Genomic DNA, 12,967 nt, shown 5'->3' with positions numbered 1-12,967 from the left:
AACCCACGCTGTTTTTTTAATTTATTTATAGCGCTGGCGGCGGGTGAGGAATACTCCCATCAACCACTGCCTGTTGTCATTGTTCTCATTTGAATATAACTCTCACATTCTCCTCTGCTCACCCTAATCACTAGCAGAGCATGGAACAATGATGAGAGTCATCTTCAGCACCAGGCACCTGGAAAACAGCGCTTACTCTACTGCTTCTTTTCCTGGCACCAGTGCATGTCACAAGAATGACATCCATGTGTGTCATCCGAGTGCACGTGTGCGGGATGTTTTGCTGATGGTAAAAAGCGGACATGTCAGCGTGTTTTGCTCACGGACACATGGTCCATGCTAACACACTGACATGTGCACAGACCCATTGGTCTATGTGTGTCAGAGTCTCCGGTAAGTGTGAAACTGTCACCACATGTACTGGAGACAGGGACGTGTGAAAGAGCCCTTATATTGCTCCCCCATACACTTCCATGGTCTGGAGTACATTTCCTTGGTATATAAACCTCAAAAGTACTTAGCCTTTATGAGTGTAGGAGTACCAATACATGACAATTTGAACTGAATGTGTATGAGGCCCTTTTTTATGTCTAATACAGCGTGTATTTGAGTCCTTTATTTTTGTCAGTTCTTGCTTCCGTCACAAATTAAACTAAAACTTCCTATTTTTTAACTAAAAAAGGCAATTTTGGTTTACTTAAATTATAATAATGTAAAAATTATTTTTAAATTTTGCCTTATATACAAGTCATTATACAGGAAACAATTTTTCTTAACATTTTTCTTCCTGTATAATGCAATTTCTTGTCTGTTTGGAATGTTTTATTGTCAGTCCTTAAAATGGAGTAAAAGTGTGACACCATTGTTCTCAGCAGCGATCTAGGAGTCAGACATGCTTCCAGGGATTTTCCCCATGCTCTTCTCCTTCCATTTAACACTTTTCCCATCCATTAGAACATTTTCACTGCCTCCCAGACCTCCATGTAGGGTCTGCCGGAAAAAAAGTTTGGCTTTCCTATTAAGGGTGGTGTCACACTTGCGAGTGCAATGCGAGAAACTAGCGCGAGTCTCTCTCATCAGTACCCGGCACTGCCGCCGGCACTCGGGACTGGAGCGTGCGGCGGAATAGAAATACAGGCAGCTGAACGCTCTAGTCCTGAGTGCCGGCGGCAGTGCCGGGTATTGATGCGAGTTTCTCGTATTGCAACTCGCAAGTGTGACACCGGCCTAACTCCCATTATACTTGCTGCTCGAAATGAGCATGTGAGTAATAGGAATTGCTTGGTTACAATGACGAGCACCCGAGCATTTTAGTGCTCGCTCAGTTCTAGTCTCCGTGTTTTATTGCGGACCAATTGACCAGATGAGATTGTGCATTACAATATAAATTGTAATCAATCTCACACTTGTTTGCAGCATGGGAGTATGACATAGGGTTTGTAATAATTTATAAGGAGGAGAGGACCTAGGGAGACAGATGAAAATCGTACATTTCTCAGCATCAGCATCTGTCAGCACTAGGTAGCAGAGATTCCCTTTGGATTGTAGGAGGACAGAATACTATAGCATTAAAGCTGTGCTGCTACATGAGAGACAGCAAAGACAACAGCATTCTGTACACACAGGCATCACAATCATCATTGAATTGAATGAATTCTTTCTATCCACATCCAATTGCTCCCTTGAATTTCGGGGTTTCCTCTTAGAGGTATTGCGTTTCACGCTTATTCACAACTTCTTCACGTTTAGGGGGTCCTTTTTCCTGCAGCTCCAGGGGACAGCCATGGGGGCGGCCTTCGCGCCCTCCTATGCTAACCTGCTCCTGGGGCTGTGGGAAAGGGACCTCCTACAGTCTGACGGCCTTTTGTCTACGGAGCTACATAGACGACTGTTGTGAATTCTGCTTTTGGGTTCCCTCCGGTGGTAGTAGGTGGTAATGCAGTTGTCCCTGGGTTGCAGTCCTGGTCAGGTGTGTCTGCTGATTGCAGTTCTGACTGGGGTATTTAGGTGTGCAGGATTCATTAGTCCTTGCCAGTTGTCAATTGTTGTTGGGAGGTGTTGGACCTCTGCCTGGTTCTTCCTGTCTTTCTGCCAAATCAGCAAAGACAAGTGTCTGTTTTTTTTTTCCTGTGGCACACATGCTGTGTGCTTCACAATTCAGTGCTATTCTTTGTGTTTTCTTGTCCAGCTTAGATTGTGTCAGTATTTTCTCAGTCTTGCTGGATTCTCTGGAGTGGCAGATATACATTCCATGTCTTTAGTTAGATTGTGGAACTTTTTATATTATCTGTTGTGGATATTTTTGGAAGGGTTTTAATACTGACCGCCTAGTAATCTGTCCTATCCTTTCCTATTTAGCTAGAGTGGCCTCTTTTGCTAAATCCTGTTTTCTACCTGCGTGTGTCTATTCTTCTCCTACTCACAGTCATTATTCGTGGAGGGCTGCCTATCCTTTGGGGGTCTGCTCTGAGGCAAGATAGCATTCCTATTTCCATCTATAGGGGTATTTAGTCCTCCGGCTGTGTCGAGGTGTCTTGGGTTTGTTAGGCACACCCCACGGCTACTTCTAGTTGCGGTGTTAGTTTAGGATTTGCGGTCAGTACAGGTTCCACCGACTCCAGAGAAAGTTTTCATGCGGCTCCAAGGTCACCGGATCATAACAGACGACATCCTCGTCATCTGGCAGGGCAGCCGTGAGGCCTTTACCGGGTTTGTGGCGACTTTGAATAATAATGACATCCGATTGACTGCAACATCTGATAGTTCTAGTATTGAATTCCTAGATGTGAGACTAACCAGAGATAGGGCGGACACCATCCAATCTACGATTTATAGGAAACCCACCACCACCAACATGCTCCTACATGCTTCCTCCTCCCATCCAGCTCATATGATCCACTCGGTCCCGATTGGGCAATTTCTACGCATACGCCGTATTTGCTCCACTACTGATGAGTTTGAAGTACAAGCCAGGGAACTTAAATCCCGTTTCAAGGAACGAGGATATAGTAACCGTGCCATCAAAAGGGCATATTTACATGCAAAGCATAGTGACAGGAACACATTACTATATGGGAGTCGTGAAAGAGGGGGCAAATCTGACATCAGGTTTGTAACCAATTTCAACTCACGGGCAGGGGCTATACATAATGCACTTGAGCGTGCTTGGCCCATCTTAAAAACAGATCCAACTTTAGCCAAATTACTACCCCATCGTCCTTTGATCACATATCGTAGAGCCAAGAATATATGTGATCACCTTGTACGTAGCCACTACGTGTGTGATCCACATAGGACATTTTTGAATGATCTAAGGAATAGACCAAGGGGCGGTTGTCCACGTGTGGCCAATGTGTGGCCTGTAGAAATATTGTGAGGGAGGATACTTTTGTGGATTCCTCTGGACAAAAAATCTTTAAAATAATGAAATCAATCACGTGCACGTCCAGGAACGTAATATATTATGCGTCTTGCCCGTGCCCATTGATTTATGTGGGGTTGACCACGCGACAACTAAAAACAAGGATGAGGGAACATGTCCAGGGGATCGAGGCAGCGGCACAGGAAACGGATATTCAATTACTAAAAACGATACCCAGACACTTTAAGGCACATCACAACTGTGATAGTAGTGTTTTACGTGTTAAGGGTATCGACATGATAGAGACAGATATAAGAGGAGGGAGGATTTCACAACGGTTGGCACAGCTCGAAACTTGGTGGATGTGGATGCTAAATAGTATACACCCCCATGGACTTAATGAGACCATAAGCTTTGCGTCGTTCTTGTGATCTTGATTGAGATACGGGAGATGGTGGGGTACACAGTGGTTGTACTTGTGCGTGGTTTTAATTTTGTTTTAATTTTTCAGATATATATATTATTTGGATAAGTCAGATCATATTGTGTCTGGATCCAAGTTCTCCAGCGTCTACCTCTTGAAGACCTATGGAAGATGGCATTTGGAGAATATTTATTGAATATAGCTATGTTGGTCCGCATTTTGCCAGTGGACATATTTTTTTAACGCATCTATACATATATGTGATGTCTTCTTTCCTTTCTTTTTAGTCGTTTGTATATTTTGTTTTTTCTTCATATGTTATGCTCATAGGGTCTTTTAGGGTTAGTATTATATCATTGTCATTGACGGATCTGCTGGGGGTTTATTATATTGCCGTTTTGGTCTTGTGGGGGTCTACTGCTGCATGTTGCGTTTGTGTACATATTACGATGGTGACATATTTGTCCGGAATAAGAAGTATGATATTACAACATGCTAGATGGTGGTCTTCTCCAGTTGTTCTCAGTATTTTGCCCCCATGTAGAACAGTACGGCTATTACATTTAGCCACAGTTTTTTACCTCCTCGGCTCCACCTGTACGCAGGCGCGCTGGGCACCGCTGCTCTAGGCGGCTTGCGGCATCTCTATGCTCGGGCGGTTGCCATGACTTTGGCGGCGCCCCTTCATGACGTCGCCGCCGCTGTGAGTCGCGGGTTGCCTTAGCGACGCCTGCGTCACTTCCGGTGTGCGCCGATGATGGTATTAGCTGGTGGATAAATAAACCCCGGCACTTGAGTCATCTGACACGCCCCCTGACGAAGGAGTTCCAAAACGCGCATCGGGCAGACGTGCAGTCCATGGATCTGGCACACATCTGATAGCCGCCTGCACCAGGTATTATACATCAGAGCAGCCTTGTCTGCCTAATAGTTATGTGGGTAGTTTTACCATCCTGGTTTCTGCGGTTATGGGGTAGTGGCTTTTGGTGATGTCTGGTATAGAGGTATTGTTAGCCTGACCTCCCATATTTAGTTACCCGGCATTTTTTTCTATCTTTGGGTCCGTTACATGTACCAGCAGATTGGTGGTGACCATTAGGGCATCAATAGGGACCTTATTATTTGCTCCAGGGCACAATAGGGAGGAACACACGGATACCAGCCACCCACATAGTAGTCACTCCAGGTTGTCTGCTATATCCCTTGTATTTACAATATCAGTTCACAATACTAAGCCAGTTCCTGGTCTGCATGCCTTGTTTTGCACAGTAGCATTCCTTCTGAGTCTTGCACCATTTCGTCACAGTGTTCCATGTTTTGGTCCGATTTTTACTAGTTTCTATGTATTCTGCATTTAATAAAGATTTCTTACATCATAGCTATTCTCTATTGATCGTATTTCTGTGGTTCCCACATTTCCCCTACATCACAATCAGCATGTATTACTGGTAATTCAGAAACTAGGAGTAGGCATGAAATTTCATTAATTTGGTCCGGTAAAGAATAAAAAAATTAAAATAGCTCACTTAAACTTAGTGCTGCATTGATTTAAAGGGAACCTGTCATGTCCTTTTTAGCATGTAAACTGTCCCCTATGGGGTCGTGATTTAAATCCACTTTGAAAAATCCAGCTCTTGGGCAGTGTCGATTTGGGAGCTGCATATGCGCTGTGACGAGCGGCTCCCTGGCCACACATGGTCAATGAAGCTGGGTACTAGACACAACTTCAGTGTCCATGTGTGGAGAGCCACTCGTCATGATGCATGTGCGATTCCCCAACACTGCGTAAGCACGGGATTTTTCAAAGCGGATCAGAGTGACGTCGGTGTAACCTTAGGAACATCATTCAAATTGTGTGAGCAGAGACTTAATGAAATGAAACAAACCCCTATGACTAAATAATTAGACAATTTTTTCATGAAAAAAACATGATAGTGATGCACATTACATCCTATCAACATACTGGGGACAGTATACAAAGTGCATAACAGGTTCCTTTTAAAGGGAATCTGTCAGCAGGTTTGTGCTATTTCATCTGAGAGCAGTCTGATGTAGGCAAAGAGATCGTGGTTCCAATGATGTATCACTTAGGTTACTTGGTGCAGCCATTCTGACACAGAGTTTTTAGATTTAGAATGTAGCAGAGCTGAGAAAACTAACCCCGCCCATAACATGCTCTCGTCGCTAGAGACAGTGAGCTGCTTATCAGAAAAGTGGGCGGAGTTGGACCAAGAGGCGCGCTCTTCTGTGTCCGCTCTTCTGTGTCCATTAAAAAAAAGCTTCTGGTGCTAAAACAATGATTGCAAGTAAACAAAACCACAGAGGCATCACTGAAATCTGTGATTTAACTCTAACAGCATGTTGCCTTCAGATTACATAGCAAAAACCTGCTGACTTAATTTAGTCAAGATATCAACTAACATATTAAATTTATTTTTTATGTTAAATGTGTCCATACCTAGCGGAAAGTGAACCTTTTGAAACTCAAAATTGGTAGCTTTGCTATTTTTTCAAATTATTTGGTTATGGTGAATCTATATTTTCCTGTGATAGTCTCAACTGATTGATTGTGCTAAGGCATGTGATGTGATAGCTGCAAGGAATTATGCGAAATTGCCAGATTTTCCCAAAGATTATGACAGATTGCTAGGCATTCAAGCGTTATAATGTAAGTTCCAAGGGGCCATTCTATAGAGAACTATAGCCTTTCTTTTACCTGTGTCAGTGTGTAGCCCTTAGCCCTGTATATAAACCCCCTGTCCAAGACAAAGTGAGATCCTTAATGTCATACTTGCACTCTATGCCTAAATTTGGTTATTGCTTTTATATGTTATGCGGACCTGGCTTGTATAGGTGTATCATTATTTATTAAGTGAACTATATTGCAAATAATCACTTTATAGTCTTACTAGGTGTTAACCACCCTACTATGTTATATAAAACTGGCTGGTGTAAATGTATACTGTATATGCCATATTTACATAGCAGCACTTACTTTTATCATTACTTTTCAATTTGTTTAATTAATAAAGATTTGCTTTGGCTGAATATACTCAGGGTGTAGGGGCTTTTCTTTATGCTTCATTGACATTAAAAGAGGTGTAATCTAGGGTAGCCACAGACAGAGACAGGTGACAGAAATATCGCTTTATAGCTTGTAGTTGTCATGGTTACATCCCCAACATCATCATAATGGGATAGAATGGAACGTGATGACTTCACAGTGGGAAGGTTATGTACATGGAGTTCCGCTGTGTGACCCCTTTGAGGGTTTATAGTGAAGGCGAGTGAAGATGTCAGGTATGTTCTGGAAAAAGGTTTAACTTTTTCTTATCATTTCATTCTTTAGTGCCCTTATCCAACATTTCGGCAGTGTTGGCAGAAACTTTGGGCCCATGATAGAGGGATACAAAACCTCCTTGTGACTTTCTGGAGTCGTATTTCAGAAGTGATCTACTCTCCACACACTGCCCTGTGATGATGTATATCACACAGCGCCAGCAGGTGATTTGTGAGTGATGTGGATTGTCTGATTATTTGTGTCATTTCCTGTAAGTATAAAGACTCTCCGGGACGTTACGGACGGGGTTATGTGGGCATTATGCCATGTGGCATGCTGGCAATCTTTATGGTATATGAAATGTATGCACTGTAAACTACACTATGAATGGACTATATGATATCAGCATCATAACGAGCATTATATACTGTGTGTATATATATATATATGTATATATATATATGATATTCTGGTATTGGACATGTATTGGGCTTGTTATTTAATGAAACAAATAACCAATATTCTGGAAACTAGGGGCTCTGCTGCCTCATTCAGGGGTCCGCTCAGAATTCACATTGCAGCCTCAGTTTGGTAATTTTTGGGATATCTTCACATAAGTAGTTTATAACACTGATATTTCTCTTCACAATCTGAGAATTTTCCATCCAATATCTTCCTCCTTACACCAGGGTCCACACGTCTTACTCCTATTTAGAGCAGGATTACTCTATGTCTAAGGTTCATGTTGGAAATTTATAGCGACCTCAATCCTAAATCTAATGCCTTTCTTACACAGGAGTTTTGGAGATTGTTGTGATTTTCCTTTTTGCAATAGCCTCTGGGTTTATTGCGGCTTTTGTTTCTGAAGTTGTCGCGTTTGCCACTAATGAATGTCGACGATGTTGTTCCTGGTAAGATACTGGTATTATATTCATTATTTATAGCTAGAAAGACCTGCACATAGTAGCCATTATTATATATCTGCAGTGTATGTAATGGAGGTGGGGATATATAAAATTAGATGGGTTAATGTAGAATAATGGCAGTCTCTCATTGGTCCTTTTTAGGAAGGTCCTGTACATGCTGCAGCTATTTAAGGCTCGCATGGCCGCACGGCCATGTGCTAGTATCTTCCAAAGTTACGTGCTTTGTGCCACTGTGGTCATGTGCTTGAATGTGTTCAGGGACCCGGCTGAAATAAGCCCCTAGAATGCTGGCACCTCCGGCGAGGAGATTGTGTATGAGTGTATTCAGGGACCTGGCTGAAATAAGCCCCTAGAATGCTGGCACCTCCGTCGAGGAATGTTGTGTGCATGCATGACCACTGACTGCTCTCATCTGGGTAGTTAGCCTGTGCCTCTGTGAGAGTCTAACAGGGCACAGAGCTTTGCTTTCTCGGCCGCTCTGTGAAGCTAACAAAGCTGGTTCATACCGCCATAATGTGCCGCCATTCACTTAGCAGCAGGATCTTTCCTGCACGGTGGATCCCGGGTTGCAAACGCACCAATCCCATCAATAAATATATTCGGTGCGTTCCGCAAACCCTAACAGTATACTAGCGCCAGGATCTGGCTAAGTAATGGCGGATGAACAGCGGTTGCAGGGGTACATCCAGCTGCTGGAGGGTCGGTTGACGTCTCTTGAGCGTGCAACCTCGGCGGTGGATGTTACCGCAATAGCTATTCAGGCTGCTAGCGTGGCAGCAGCAGCTTTACCCACTGCCACCTCTGTTCCGACCATATCTCACCTCCCATTGCCTGAGAGATACTCTGGGGACAGTAAGTCCTGTAGGGGTTTCGTGAGCCAGTGTGGTATACACCTCGAGCTCCTGGCTGCACGTTTTCCCACAGAGCGGGTAAAGGTGGGATTCATAATCTCTCTTGTCGGACAGGGCGTTGGAGTGGGCTATGCCGCTGTGGGAGCACAACGATCATGTGGTGCGGAGAGTTCCTCGGTTTCTGGACACTCTGAAACAGGTCTTTGTAGGACCTCAAGTTACCCATGATACAGCGCTCCAGTTGCTGGCTTTGACTCAGGGTTCAGACATGGTCAGTCATTTTGTGGTTACCTTCCGGATGTTAGCGTCTGAGTTGGAATGGCTGGATAAAACCCTCATTCCCGTATTTTGGCGGGGGCTGGCTGACCATGTGAAGGACGCTTTGGCTTCTAGGGAGATTCCCGCCACACTGGAGGAGCTCATAGCTGTATCAACTCGCATAGACCTTCGTTTTCACGAGCAAAGGTTGGAGCGAGCCCAGTGTAGGCAGAGGTTTTGGCTGTCTCCCACCTTCGCCAGACCTCTGGAATCTCCAGTCCAGGCGTCCGAGTCACATGAGACCATAGAGGTGACACGAGCGGGACCCAAGTCCCAGTCCGCTCGTGCACATAAGGTCTGTCATGTTTGCTGGCAGTCAGGACATCTTGCCTCCAAGTGTCCTCAGCGGCCGGGGAAACGTCAGCATCTAGTGGCAGTAGGAGGAGGTACACTAGACACGGCGATGTTTGCCTCAAAGTTGTCCTTCAAGGGGACAATTACCTTTGGCCCATCCACTCTTATGGTTGAGCTATGCGTGGACTCTGGGGTGGAGGGTAATTTTAGGTCATCCGCTTTCGCCCAGCGTCACGCAATACCCCTGGTTATGCTCGCCAAACCAGTAACCGTTCGAGTGGTAAATGGGTCGACACTACCCTCTCAGATTACCCACCAAACCATTCCTATCATGCTTTCTGTGTCTCCATCACATCAGGAGATTATCTCCCTATTAGTCATTCCTGAGGGAATTGATGAGGTCCTGTTGGGGATACCATGGCTACGCTACCATTCTCCTCATATAGAGTTGTCCTCAGGGAGAATTTTGGGATGGAGTAAATCCTGCGAGGGTAGATGTCAGAGGGAGTGCGTTCAGGTTGCTACAACTCAGGTACCCGCAGATCTTTCCTCTCTCCCCAAACACTATTGGCCCTATGCAGACGTGTTCTCCAAAAGGGCTGTGGAGACCCTTCCGCCTTACCACCCCTATGACTGTCCTTTTGACTTCTTGCCTGGTGCTGAGCCTCCCCGGGGTCGAGTTTATCCGTTATCTCTCCCAGAGACGGAGGCAATGTCTCAGTATATCCAAGAGAATCTGGCAAGGGACCCGGCTGAAATAAGCCCCTAGAATGCTGGCACCTCCGGCGAGGAGTGTTGTGTGCATGCATGACCACTGACTGCTCTCATCTGGGTAGTTAGCCTGTGCCTCTGTGAGAGTCTAACAGGGCACAGAGCTTTGCTTTCTCGGACGCTCTGTGAAGCTAACAGAGCTGGTTCATACCGCCATATTGTGCCGCCATTCACTTAGCAGCAGGATCTTTCCTGCACGGTGGATCCCGGGTTGCGAACGCACCAATCCCATCAATAAATATATTCGGTGCGTTCCGCAAACCCTAACAGTAAGGATCTCTGTGTCCCATATCCTTATATAATATTTTTAAGTTATGTCTGTCATGCTTTCTGATGAATCATTAATAAAAGTTTTTGTTGTATTTCGTCCTTGTTTGCTTTCATAGTTTTTTGGGTGTATTTGTCAATCAGCCTATAAGAAAAAGAACCTGACGGGAATTGAATAGCTCTAGAGTCACATCAAAAGTTGTCTTCTTCGGGACCATTTTGGCTTATTAATGTGTCTTAGTTTCCTGATAAACTCTTTTTGTAATCTGGTGGTTCACTCCAACCAACTACAAAGCAGGATACACTTTTCTGACTGTTGAAATAGAAGATATCGGAGATCACAGAACATGAGAATACTTAGAAGTGATTTTTAGAATTTTAATAAATACACAGAATAGTTGTGAGACCAAGTGTAGATATATGTGATGCATTTTTCTCTTAAGTTATTACAAGCTTCCTAATTGTCTTAAAGAGATTATAAATCCAAAAAATAAAACATTTTGTAACGGCAATTCCCATAATTCTAAGCTAATCATTGGGGATCCCATCTCTACACCTCCGAGCAATCAGCTGTTATAACGCAAAAAAACTGCTGGTATTTAATATTTCTCATGCTTTAAAGCTGAATAGGACATATAATATGACATTGGCTTTCTACTCTGGCTAATTTGGAAGAGAGTGGGGGTCAAAAGTGGGCGACCACCTCTACAATGTTCAAATTAGCTGGAGTAGACTTGCATCAACAATCTTTTTAAACACAAAGTCCCATCTGTCTGCATTATCCTGCACAGTGCATCAATGTATCTACTTACTTACTTTAACTCCTGTACAGAAAGATAAAGGCTTTTCAATGCTTTTTATTATTATTATTATTATTATTATTTGTTTAAGGTGCAGTAAAAAGGATCGAGGAACAGATGATTTATTAGAAGTAATTATAGATAATCCAGGTAAAAACAATCAGAAATGATCATGGGTTCTAACAGAAAATATCTCGCTAATTAATCACCCGATAGAATAAGATGTGATTTACTTCTGTTTGATTCCATATAACTCTGTATCAAGATATGTTCACATGCAGCATTTATACAAATTAAAAGCTGTTTTTAATATATCAGCAAAAGCTATGAAATCTCACGTACGTGCTTGTTTTTTTCTAACTGAATAACTGTAGCATTTTTAAAATCTACAGCATGCCAATTCTTTTAGTGTTTCTGTAGCGTTTTTTCAGCCATAAAAACCAATGAGAAAGTGAAAAAGGCTGCAAAAAAACACAAAAGCGCTTTTAATTAATAACAGTTTCTTTTTTTTTTTTAAAGATGTATAGTAGGCAAAGCACACATGTACTCTACTCCCGCTCTCAAAAAATGCTGCAAAAAACACCAGAAATGCAAATTTTTGCATTTTTACAACTGAGAAAGTATATCCAGTGTGAACACTGCTTATTTAGATGTTAGTTTTTCTTATACGAGCAAGCACTAACCATGTTTTTCACCAACATCTATGCCACTTATGATAATCTATGGCCTAATTCACATGACCAATGACTTGTCTTTGAACCAAGTGGTCTGCACTGAGGCACGGAGACTTGTCTGATATTGATTGTCAGATTCAAATCGCAACTACAAGTCTATAGATCCATGAAAAAAAATCGGATAGTACTTCGATGCCATCGGTGTACTGTCCACTTTTCATTGACTGTTTTATAGGAAACTTTCAGAATCCTACATCAGTTTTTCTTTTTCTTCCAAGAAAATCTGATAAAACTCTGACAAAAATCTCACGGTAAAATCTGGCACTGACCAAACTCTGATGACGGTCACTGATCAAAACACTGATGAAACTTGGACCACTATCTATATATTGCATTCATAATGTGTCATTAACATACTTTAGAGCTATAGAACTATTTACATTTTCTGTTTTTCTGTCTAACAGATATTCAATCTATAACTTCAAGGAAGAGGAAATTGTGCACTGGGTGAGTTCAGTGGAAGGCTGAAAGAGTGGAAGAAATGTGCTGAGATACCAACATGATTTTGAGATAACACCACAGAATTTTTTTTTTTTATAAATATCATCATCATTAACATAATAAAATAATTATCATTAACACCTGTGAGATTACAATTGTCATTGTCATCATTAGCAACAGTGAGATCATAGTTAACAGGAACATCATGGTTTGATATGTACAGTAGGGTTAGAATAATGATCAGGGCTGGGACAAGGAGTAGACAGGATAGGCGCCTACCTAGTGTGCTACCTCCTGCCTCCCTGAGGGGGGCGAACATTGAGGGAAAAAAAGATTCTTTATTTTTATTTTGTGGACTCTAGTCTGGCTGTGACTTTGGGGGTGTAGCGGCGGAGGAGGAGCAGAGTCACAGGAGGCAGGAGCCGGCGAGTCTGGCTAACACTTGTGCCCGTTATTAAAGAACATGACTATTCACTGCTCCCCACTCCCATAATCTCGCC

General features: G+C 43.0%; 1 long non-coding RNA gene across 1 annotated transcript; it reads left to right on the top strand.

Moving 5' to 3' along the window:
* The first annotated feature begins 7,025 nt into the window (after positions 1–7,025).
* LOC143808260 (uncharacterized) lies at positions 7,026–12,710 on the top strand. Its single transcript, XR_013221915.1, has 4 exons — positions 7,026–7,085; positions 7,862–7,976; positions 11,384–11,442; positions 12,431–12,710. It is a non-coding gene; the product is annotated as an uncharacterized LOC143808260 (long non-coding RNA).
* The last annotated feature ends 257 nt before the right edge of the window (positions 12,711–12,967 follow it).

This window comes from Ranitomeya variabilis, chromosome 2, assembly GCF_051348905.1.
Source record: "Ranitomeya variabilis isolate aRanVar5 chromosome 2, aRanVar5.hap1, whole genome shotgun sequence".
Taxonomy (NCBI): domain Eukaryota; kingdom Metazoa; phylum Chordata; class Amphibia; order Anura; family Dendrobatidae; genus Ranitomeya; species Ranitomeya variabilis.
Note: the sequence above shows the minus strand (reverse complement) of the source record. Positions and strands in the feature narration are given on the sequence as shown.